Source organism: Canis aureus, chromosome 2 (genome assembly GCF_053574225.1).
Source record: "Canis aureus isolate CA01 chromosome 2, VMU_Caureus_v.1.0, whole genome shotgun sequence".
Classification (NCBI taxonomy): Eukaryota; Metazoa; Chordata; class Mammalia; order Carnivora; family Canidae; genus Canis; species Canis aureus.
Window position 1 is genome coordinate 5,090,454 of NC_135612.1, and position 12,080 is coordinate 5,102,533.

Consider the following 12,080-nt stretch of genomic DNA (forward strand, 5'->3'; position numbering starts at 1 on the left):
TGCAAGAATAAAACTTGGAAAGAATAGAAGGTAATTTTATAAACCCTCTAAAATGGGAGATAATTTCTAAGCTGGTAAGTTATAGAACTAGTGAACAAAAAATGTCAGTAGTTCTGAGAAGCATAAAAATAAAACAAAACAAATTCTTAAATGCCATTAATACCAAAGCCAAATTGGAAAAATACATGTAGCAAATATGAAAAGACGGAAATATAATTATTATATAAGGAATTTATTCAAATTGACAAATACTATAACGATAGATACGAACAGATAATTCAGTTTATTTACTGAAAATTGTGTTATGAGCTAGCATGTAGTCTAACCTGAAAATTGTTTCACTTGTGCTTGAAAAAATACACATTCTAGAATGTGTTGTTGGGCACAGTATTCTATAGTACTGGTCAAGCTGCTCAAGTTGTCTAGTGGTTAAAATCTTCTACATATTTATTGATTTTATATTTAATACCTTATCAATTATTGAGAATATGGTATTGAAATCTCCACATAAAATTGCTGACTTGTCTCTTTCTTTTAATTATGTCAGTTTTTGTTTCATGCACTTTTGTGGCTCTGTTTTTAGGTACATATGCATTTATAACTTCTGTTTCTTCCTAATATCCCTGTATCATTATGAAATATTTCCCTTTATTTCTAGTAATTTCTTTTGCCTTAGTGTTCATTTTGCATGGTATTATTATAGCTATACCAGTCTCTTATGGATGTGTTTGCATGGTATATCTTTTTCCATTCTTTTATTTTTTCTTAATAATGATTCAACAATTCTATACATTATTCAATGCTCATCACTGTAAATGTTTTCCATTACTTTACTTTTATTCTATTCATGCCTTTGAAAACTCGGGTGTGTCTCTTGCAGATAGCATAAAATTGAGTTTTGCCTTTTTTATTTAGTTCAATAATCTGCCTTTTGATTGGAATATTTTTTCATTCACATTTAATGTAATTATTGTAAATATTGATGAAATTTTTGGCTTTTAGCAATTAAATTATATTGCACCTACCTATGGCTCTCTTTATTTTACTTGGAATTTTCCGAGCTTCTTGATTCCTTTCATTAATGTTTTTCATCAAATTTGAAATGTGTAGGCCATTATTTCTCTATTTTTTTCTATCTCTTTCTGTCCTCTTCTTCTGGATGTCTACTGTACCTATGTTAGCATGCTTGGCATTGTCTCATGGTTCACTGAAGAATCATTATTTATGGGATGCCTGGGTGGCTCAGCAGTTGAGTGTCTGCCTTTGACCCAGGGCATGATCCCTGCCCAGGATCGAGTCCTGCATCAGGCTTCCTGCATGGAGCCTGCTTATCTCTCTGCCTATGTCTCTGCCTCTCTCTCTCTCTGTATCTCTCATGAATAAATAAGTATAATCTTTTTTTTTAAAAAAGAATCATTTATTTTTCTTCAACCTTTTTCTTTCTGTTTTTCAGATTGGATCATTTCTATTGATTTATCTTTAAGTTCACAGATTTTCTTTTCTTTTTTTTCTCTCTCTGTTATATCAAATCTACTTTTGAGCCTATCTAGTCAATGGATGGTAACAATTTCAGGCAGGCAGGCAGGCCTTAGACTCCCACCATTCTTCCTTGGAATTTCAGCAATTCTTCATGAATAAGCATCTCTCAGTTTGTTTTTTGGTCACCCGATGAAATTATCCAATTTTACATTTTTTTTGGGGGGGGGGGGATATTCATTGACCATTTTGTCATCATAGCCATAAAAAAAAAGTCCTGCTCCCAAATCATTAAATTGCTTAACAGGTATTTCTTAAACAGCTGAACTCCACTATTTAAAAAAGGTAAGCTAAAGTGAGAATGAGGTATTGTCTTGCCTATGAAATTAAAAAGATTGAAAACTTGTGAGTTACTAAATGCTGGAAAGATTCAGGGACATAGGTATTCCTGTGTGTTTCTGGTTGCATTGTAAAATCAAGGAAATTTATTTATTTTATCTTTTATTTATATTTCCCAGGCCCTAAATTTATAAAAATTTTTATATTGTTCTTAGATTTTAAAAAGTTAATATGAACACAATATTGAAAGAAAAATTGAATAGAGTATATAGTGGAAAGTAAATTTTTCTCCCAGGCTTTCACATTCTCTCTGGAAACAATCACGGTTATTTCTTTCTTGTGAATATTTCCAGAACTGTAATATTTATGTATAAGCTTAAATGTGCATAATATAAGCTTTTAAAAAAATTAGACACCTGAATTTTTAATAGTCAGTGTTCCCCAGCTTGTGTTTATCATTATAAAAAAAACCTTGGTGATCAACCGTGTCCTATCAATATATGAAAATATTTGGCAACCAAATCCCTTATAATTTTCATTATGAGGATAATTATAGAAGTTTAGTTTCTTTTTATTTTTTTTAAGTAAATTCTACCCCTGACATGAGGCTCACAAGTCACAAGAGGCTCACAAGGCTCAAGGTTTACAAGGCTCACATGATCACAAGTTACATGCTCTACTGACTGGGCCAGCCTGGTGCCCTAGAACTTTAGTTTTTTTAAACTACTTTCTAGTTTTTTATATTTGAAAAAAAATTCTATAATGTATATTCATTGATTTTATAATTATAAAATATACTTTATTAAATACGTATATTGTTAGACTCATTAATTTTACTTCTGTAAGTGCATTCTAGGAAATGATTACAAATGAAAAAATTATTATGCATAAACAAGTTTAAAGCTGAATAAATATTAGAATAAGGGTTTTAACTAAATTCTAAATTTACTGACTATGCACAATATGGCTCATTCATTTGAAAGATTTAAGCAGCTAGCTATCAAAATGATAATAATAACTAATATTTTATTGAATGCTATTACATGCCAAGTATTGTTCTAGAATCTTTAAATATATTACTTTTTATGATAAGAATAATTCTGTGAGATAGGCACTTTTAATTTTCCTCATTTTAGAGACAACAAAACTAAAGTACAGAAAAGTTAATTAACCTGCCCAATGAAAAGTTTGTAATGATAGGTGAAAATACTTGTCTTAGGTCGAGTTTCCCAAGAGAAGAGATTTTTTTTTTTAAAAGATTTTATTTATTCATTCATGAGAATATACAGAGAGGAGAGAGAGAGGCAGAGACACAGGCAGAGGGAGAAGCAGGCTCCACGCAGGGAACCCGACGTGGGACTCGATCCTGGGTTTCCAGGATCATGCTCTGGGCTGAAGGCCGCGCTGAACCACTGAGCCATCCAAGCTGCCCAAGAGAAGAGATTTTTAAGTGATGCAGGAAGAGGAGTCACCATGAGACCAACACCAGAAGGGAAGACGGGGAAACAGGATTTGGTTGAGAAAAGGGTTAAAGAAGTGATGCAAATGTGATATGGTCACAATAAAAACAGACCCTGCAGGAGCTCTGGAGCCTGGGTGGCCCTTCAGAAATGTCCTGAATTGAAGTAAGGTGGCTGGGCCTTTACAGTCCTGCACTGAACAGCAGAGAAAAGGGTAGAATTTTGTGACTCAGATTTCTCTGGCTGAGAACACTCCTACAATTTGAGGAAACAAGTGCCTCAGTCCCTAAGGGCAGATCTAGGTGGTACACATAACATCAATTGCACATATAATAATAAATCACATAAATCCATATGGGTAGGGTAAAAAAACAAATATTTATACATCATATACATTTTAACTTATATGGATGTATTATCTACACACAAACACATACATATATGTTTAGAATGAAAAGAAAATATGCTTTTATGGTAGGAAACAAGCAGTTATTTTTTTCCTCCTAATTTAAACTACCTCTTTTTTCAAGTGCAAATACTTTATTCTAAAATAAATGGTTATTCTCAAAACTTCCTTCGGCCAGGAGAATTGAAAAAATTCTAGGTGTGTAAGATTTTTCTAATGTACATATTGGAGTATATTAAACAAAAGTGATATCAATGGAAAAAAAAATCCAGAGTTTAAAAAGACTATTAATTCCATATTTGAATAAGAGGGATAACTATAGTCATATATCAGGTACTTATAATATGTGTACTTATGAAAGTTTCATATAATAAAATACAACTTTCTTATTACTGCTCAGAAGTTCTGAAATTAGAATAACCTCTTTCAGCCAAAACTTCAAAGACAAAATCCACTCACAGTTAGGTAATATCAAGTATTTGGCCATATGTAATTTGCTTCGAGTTAAAATTTCAGCTTTTCATTTCTTCATTTTTGCATTCTCTTTTCCATGAAAACCATGGAGAAAGCAGGAAATAAAAGGAATAAAAGAAACCTGGAGTCAGAAGGAAAAAATCATCTAGATTGATGATGGGAATGGCTGCTTCTGGGCCAGTCAAGAGTGCAATTTAGCACAGCTTCTGGGCAGCTTTCAATATTCCTGACCAGCACCAAGGTGCTGATTGCAGATTGCCTCTGGCTATTGCAGAGATCATTTCCACAAATATAAACTAGTCTTATACAATTTTCCCTTCTTTGTTATGAGCTCTCTCTCATGTGCTGTGTTCTTCGGAGACCCAACAGCAAGTTGACATAGTCCCTGTGGGCACTCTCTCCCTGTACGCTTTCTGGTGTTCTCAGAGCAGATGCTTCCTCCTAATGCAATTTATCTTCTCCATATCATTGCTGTTCTGGGTGCCTTCGATTGGGAATCCAGCAAACTAGGCTAGGGCTTATTGATCTGACCTGGCAGGATAATGCTGAAGTACTTAGCCTGAAGGGACATATGTGGTAAGAGCTCAAATGTCTCAAAAGCCACATTCCTGGGTGGGAATTTATTATAGTTTGCAGAGACCCAGCATATGAATTGTTTATAGAATTTTTATACTTAGGAATTTCTCTACTTTTGGAGTTCTGAAAGGTCAAGTGTCAGAGTTTACAGGAGCTACAGATGCTACAGCACAGACATTTGACCTAAGCTCTGGCAAGCAGACTCACCTATGCCAGATCTGGAACTCTGGAGTCAGTGTCACAAGAAAACAGGAACTGAGAGCGTGTTCTCTCTCATTGGTAATGAGAGAGCAGTGGTGTAGGCTGAATGGAATTCCAGGAGCAAAGTGGCATCAGGGTGAAGTAGTTACTGTGCCCATTAGTGCTTTGCCCTTAGGACACAATAGAATCACATTCGCTGGCTTCCTTGGCATCAGTGGAGACAGGGGACTAGCGCTGGCTAGTGCGTTCTGAAGAGAGATGATAGTGTCACTTTTGGTGTTTAAAGGAGGGCATGAGACCCTCTGGAGGTCTTTGCCTCTGCCACAGTGCAGAGTAGTGTTGCCTGTCCTGGCGTCTGTCAGTCTGGGTTGCAGACTGGGGACAGTGCAGAGCAGTGTTGCCTGTGACCTGTGATGGGCAAGTAGTGTGACTAAGGAACAGCCTTTGCTATTTTAGCTGACGGCATAACCTTGTGCATCATAACTGGTACAGTGGTCATCACTGTGGTGTTCCTGGTGTAAAAGTGGCAGGAGGACTTATTGGCATTTGGCTAATACTCTTATTCAAGCAGTTTTTAAGCATGGTTTTGGGTTATTTCCAGAAAATAGTTTTTAGCCTGGTTCTTCATCCTTCTTGACATTTCTGTGAACCACCCGGCATTCTTCATAGATTCCTTTTTTTTCTCAAACAGCCAGAGCCAGCACAACTCTACTCAACCCAACTCCCAAATAGCTTGGTTTCCTCTTGAATATAGCTATGAATTTCTCTTCCATAAATTTGTCCGTTTTTTTTTTAAGATTTTATTTATTCATGAGAGACACAGAAAGAGAGAGAAGCAGAAATACAGGCAGAGGGAGAAGTAGGCTCCATGAAGGAAGCCCGATGTGGGACTCGATCCCGGGACGCTGGGATCACGCCCTGGGCTGAAGGCAGACGCTCAACCACTGAGCCACCCAGGCATCCCCACAAATTTGCATAGAATCTTTGGAAACTATGAATTTTTAAAATCTAAATCTCCTCTTGAGAGCAACAAATTTCAAAAGTTTGCTAAATGTATAAAAGATATGTAGACTATTTTCCCATAAATGTATCACTTTCAAGCTCTAACGATTTATTTTAACTCTTGTACAATAACATTTGATGAGTATGTATTCACCCCTACTTTCCCTAATCACACTATTAACACTCCCCCCCCTTTTTTTTAAAGATTTTTATTTATTTATTCATGAGACACAGAGAGAGAAGGGCAGAGACACAGGCAGAGGGAGAAGCAGGCTCCATGCAGGGAGCCCTACGCACTGCTCGATCCCAGGTCTCCAGGATCACGTCCTGGGCCAAAGGCAGCGCTAAACCTCTGAGCCACCCAGGGGTTCCCCTTAACACTCCCTTACTATTCTTTGCTGTTCAGATTGAACTATCAGGATCTCATTATACTGTTTCCCATGGCTCTTCGGGGGTTCTAGGACTGTGCTGGCCACTAAACATTAAGTCCGTCTACTGTTCTTCCCATCCCACCACTGCCACCAGGAGTGCAGACAGTGGAGACCATGCAGCATGCCTTCTCACTGTACTGTGCCGTCTTACTCTGTTAAGTGAAGAGTCACTGGACAATCTCTCATGTCCCTTCAAACTCAAAAGTTCTAGGATATCTTTCTTTCCTAAGTAAAAACTGGTAGTTTAGAACTCATCTAAACTGTGAATTGTTTTCTAATTTTACCTTTGTTCGTTTTGAAGCACAGGCACCTCCTTGGGCTTTGGGTGCTTCCTCAACGGAGCAGAGTTTCTCATTGTTGGTACTATTGACATTAGGGGCCAGATAATTCTTTGCTGCAGTGGGCAGTGGGAGGGAGGGCTAGCCTGTGCATGGTGGGATATATAGCAGCATCCCTGGCCTCTACCCACTACATGCCAGTAGCAACCTCCTCCCCCACTACATCATGATGACCAAAACTGTCTCTAGACATTGCTAAATATCTATGTGGGGGAGGGCGAAATTTCCCCAAATGAAAATCAGTGCATTAGAATCTCTCTATTTGTGTGGTAACTCTATTTTACTTTCCAAAAGAGCCATTTTGAAACTTGAGAGTATCACTCTGTAATGCCTCTTCTAGATAACTGATAAAGATATTAATGTTAATTCCAAGTACAGGAAATAGCAACATAATTCCCCATTTCAATTACTACTAAATTTTTATCATTGTAGGGATATAGTATTCATGGGCTATATAAAAACATTACAGTTTTAAAAACTAGAGTACTGTGTCACTCTGCTCCATTTCAAACATTAATAGTAAACTCTTATAGAATTTTAGCACTATTGAACTGCTTTAAATCTCAAATAACAAGGGTGAGCTAATTCTCTATTTCTTTCTCTTTCCTTCAAAAAAAGTACAGCATTGCACCCAAGAGGTTTAAAATGTGTTCAAGTGTCTTCTCTACAGAGAGTAAGAAGAATTAAGCTTTCATTATTCTGTGTATTTAGTGATCATACCACTGTTGGTGATAAAAATCTTTGGTGTCAGAAGAACTTATTTATGATTTTTTTCCCTGTTCTTATTCTTGCAGCTTTTAATAACCTGGAGGCCACTGGTATTTAAAGTGAAATAACCAGCAGGAGCCCAGAGTGATAGCTGACAGATTTTGTCTGGTGGTAGTACACACACGTTTGTGTGTATATGTGTATGATATGTTCTCATACATCTGGTCATCCACGGTGGTTGTTTCTTTGTTTTTTTTGTTTTGTTTTTTTTTTGTTGTTGTTGTTTTTTCTGGTGTGGGAGACAGATGTCCACCCTGATAATCTTTACTGATAACCCTGTGACTGGAAATTGACTTGCTACCTATGATAAAGTGAAAACGAGGCTGAGTCAGATAAAGAGGAAATGAAATAGAGTCTGTAGAGAAGAAAATGAGCATGAAGTCAATAGGTGAGAAAGAAGGCTGCTGCACAGTGATTCAGGATTATTTGATCAATGTAGGGGAAAATGCAGGGGGAAATAGCAGGCAACCCAGTTGTTTAGTACTCTATCTACAAATCAGTCAGATAGCTGTCAGTGAAATGATTAGCTATTTCAGTGTTGAGTGGGTAATGCTATAGTGAGAAAAGGAGGAGAGGTGAATGAACCAAAACAACTCAGGTCGTAAGATGGTTGTGTGGATGGATGCTATTTGGACCAGCAATCTACCACTCATAACAAAAATGGTATGAAATTATGACTTTAACATTTTGGGTATCAGTCCTATGATATTCTGTACATTCTGTATTACTCTCAGAATAAACAGCAAATTGAAAGGACAGCAAAGGTAAAGGTTGAAAGAGGGTAAAGCTTCCTTAAAAGTACAATTACGGGTTTAAAAATTAAGAGAAAGGCAGAAGTCAGAAGAAAGAGGTAGCTTTCATGGCCTGGCCTGGTTCCTCTGAAGTAGACAGGCCCTTGTGGTTCCTACGAGGCCTGTCCCTCACTAATACTCATCCCTTTGACTCTTCTTAGGGTTTCTTCACTATTATCTTTTGAAAGTGGTATTGCTTCTTTTCAAGTCCAGCTCAAGAATATGTTTTATCTAAATTTATTTCTTTGCTATATTAAACTTAAAAAGAGCTGCTTTGTTTTGATTTCTCATGAGTTTTGAAATATTTTTATCATATGTCTGAAGATATATTTTACACGGCAGGTGTTAAGGATCCAATAAGGTCTGTTGGACAAATGATTCATAAATATGTGTTCACATGCTGTACAATAGTTGAATAGAACCACACAGATGGAGCCACCCTATTCTATTGAGGAAGTGGTATGTGTTTTTGTAAAAACTGTGATACACATGGTTTTTAGCCAAGGAGCCAGACTCTGAGAAAGTTTTTGGAATAATTTACTTATGTTGTACTGATTTGTTCAGTGGGAGTGTGATGTAAATATACCCTTATTACATATTACAGAAAGGCCTGGAGGGTCTTAATAAAAGAAATTCAAGACATCTCAGGGGAACTATGAAAAGAATGCAAATATAATGAATGCTACTGATGAAAGAGATCCTATCTGGTATCTTGAAAGTGATGGAGGCTTGAGGACTTGGGTTTTGAATCAAAGAGAGGGTGACTAAAAACCAGCTTTTGATTATGACACCTTCCATTCTGTACAGATGTCACACTGGTGAGTAGGAGATATAACTGCTTCCTGAAGGTCTGGGAGATGGGGTTATCTTGGGCTTCTGTCAATCATGTTTTTTGCTAAAAAAATTAGTAACTGAAAGGACAGGATTTTAATACTCAACACACTGCAACTTGTGAAGCAACTTTCTGATTCTGATCGTGAATTTGGAATTCATGAAAGACCTTTCTCCACCATTTCCACAATAACATCCTTTTGTTTGTCATCACATTTCCCAGGATCTCTCATCACCCATGTAGGCAATTCACCATGATGGGAGATTGGTGAGGGGACCCATGGAGCCTAAGCTGAGAAGGATCTTGAATTCTCAGAGGAATTAGTTCATATTTTATACTATATGCATAGGGACCCATTAAGCAAAAGACTGGCAGGATCACAGTTGGGTTTTGAGAAAATGATGCCAGCAGAACTAAGAAGAAGGGATTTCTTCTTAGAGAATGAACTCAGTGAGATCATGTATTAGCATTCTTCTCCAGTTGGCTATTACACACACAAGTTCCCTGAATGACGAAGTGGACTACAGGTGCCTCCATACTATTCGGTGCATTCGTTTAGTAACCTCTTGCTCATTCCATACCCACTCAACTTAAATTCTTAATTCCTGCCTCTTGCCTTTGGATTCTCTGTATCCTAATTTTCAGGGCTTTGGATCATTCTTAACCCCCAGAGACTTTGACCTTTCTCTCTCCTAGAAGGCTATCCACCATGTAGAACCCCTGCCAGTCACTTGGATTGCTCTTCAACCTCAAATCCCCATGTGGTGGATAGGATTTGGACGATTATAATGATCTTTAAATTCCAGCTGAGAGGTAATGAAGGTTACAGCAGGGAGTTAATGACTAAGGGGGATTTTAGAGTCAGAGCAACAGTATTTGGTGACAAATTTAGCATGAGGGGCAGGATAAGTAGAAGGCAAATCTATGATTGTGGCCCTGAAGAATCTAGAAAGCTTTAACTATGGGAGCTTTGACTGAGATATAGAAGACACAAGAGCAACACATTTTTTAAAAAGTGAGTTAACTATTCAGCATGATAAGTTTGAGGTATCTGGGACATATTTTTGTAAAGTTGTGAGAGCAACTCTCATGGAAGACCACACTTGGATACAAAGCTGAAATCACTGGAATGGTGATATTTGTCTTAGGAAAAAGTACAGTAGGAAGAAACAAGGCCAAGGATGGATATTTGGGTTTTATCCACTTTTAATTTGTTATCAGAGGTACAGGAATCAGCAAAGAAATTCAGAGAGAATTCAGAGATGCGTGAGGAACAGCAGCCATATGGAAAGAAGGAAAGTGGAGTGCTGTATATCCATATTCTTCTTAATAAAAAGAACATAAAATTGTCTGCTTTAGAGGGAGCCAAGAATGAAATACATTGGCATGGCATTTTCCTGAATAACTTACTGTTTGATGGCTTTTCTTGGTTAATTGTGCTTCTTTTTGGTTAACTGTGTTCCGTTAGCTTGAAAGTAAAGGCCAATAAAGGAATAAAGCACAGTTCCCACTGAGCACAGGTGAAGGCAAGCCTCTGATTAGTGACTATAACTCTAGCTTAAGTGTTTGTCACTATTTTTGACTTGCTTGCTGGATTCATAATTTACATGAAAATGGCTAATAGGTGTGCAGCTGCTGGGTTCCCCAGCTGGCCACTTGGTTTTTGGAAGCTTCATTTTAGTGAATTTGGAAATGCTTCTTCTAGCCTCTTTGCTTGTGACTTCCTACTTCAGTTGCTTATATTACTTGTTTGGAACCATGCTACTCTTTATAGTTTAAATATTTCAAATTAGTAGATTCATATTTTGATTGGTATTGGTGGGATCTTAATTATTAGTGATATATTTCTGTTAAATAAGTATTTATATGAAAGTGATGAAATTTCTTAGAAGTTGTTCATGTGATTTTATCTTTTGAATGTGAAGGAAATACGTATGTACGGGTGTATATGAGGGAGGGAGGAAGAAAAACGGTGAGACCAGCCAGTATTTTGATGGGTTTTCAATTCAGTCCTTTTGGAACTATGAACAAATGGATAAACCACCTGAGTGTTCTGATGACATTTTAATCAGATTTTTCTTTATTTCATCATGCTTAGTTTTATGCATTGCTTGTGGCCTGGAAAAGTTAATACTATTTTCAGAGGGTCTGATTTGGAACACTAATGAATATTAGTCCTTATGGGAATTAGACTCAGTAGGAGATAGACCCCTAACCCTTTAAAATTTTTTCTTCATAAGTGAGAATAGGAAAGAGGGTTTGTTACTATAAATAACAAAACATTCACATACTATCAAAGGATTACTTCCACTCTTTAAAAAAGCATCTCCAGGTTTGCATGATATGTACAATCATTGAATTAGAGTTGGTACAAATAACACTTTAAGTAGTAAAATATTTAATGTAGATAAAAATTGTATACCAAGAAAACCATGTATTAGAGATTTTTCCAGGTGTGATTAGTAATCATGCTAATATCAGTAATATTTTAGAATTGAAAACAACATAGAGAATCCAACAAATATAATTAAAGCAAATATCACATTCATATCTTATTACTTATAACATTGGTCCTATAAAGTGTAGGATGTGGGATAAGAGAAAAAGAATTAAGGACAAAAAATATTGTTATCTGCCTGAACAACTGGAAGAACGATATTTCCACTTAATGAAATTAGGAAATACGAGGGAAGGAGAGGTTGGGGTGAGAAAAATTTTAAAGGTTAGTATTTGGAATTTTGATTTTGTAATGATTATTAAATGGGTATGTGAAATTCAGCTCCATAAAGGCCTGGATAGTTGTCTTATTTACTGTGGAATTTCCATTACCTTGACCCCATATTTCTTGAGTAAATGATTGAACAGGGTTCAGGGTAGATTAGCTTGAGACATAAATTTTGCCATTTTTGGCATATGGACTGTATTTAAAGTTAAGAGTCTGGATGAGATCACTAAGGGTGAGACCATAACTAGAGAACAGAAGAGA

General features: G+C 36.6%; 1 protein-coding gene and 1 long non-coding RNA gene across 34 annotated transcripts in view; one reads left to right on the top strand and one right to left on the bottom strand.

The window, feature by feature from the left end:
- The window catches only part of LOC144292263 (uncharacterized), a 110,584-nt gene that overhangs the window by 47,727 nt on the left and 50,777 nt on the right, over window positions 1-12,080 (bottom strand). The window lies entirely within an intron of this gene.
- Window positions 1-12,080, top strand: part of LOC144292196 (uncharacterized) — a 165,509-nt gene that overhangs the window by 19,682 nt on the left and 133,747 nt on the right. Inside the window, exon 1 of one of the 33 annotated variants that reach the window (XM_077862111.1) lies at window positions 6,308-9,080. The exons of the other annotated variants lie outside the window; for them this stretch is intronic. The gene's annotated coding sequence lies outside the window, so the exon portion shown is untranslated. Of the gene's footprint in view, window positions 1-6,307; window positions 9,081-12,080 lie in introns of those variants that run through there. 33 annotated transcript variants of the gene reach the window in all.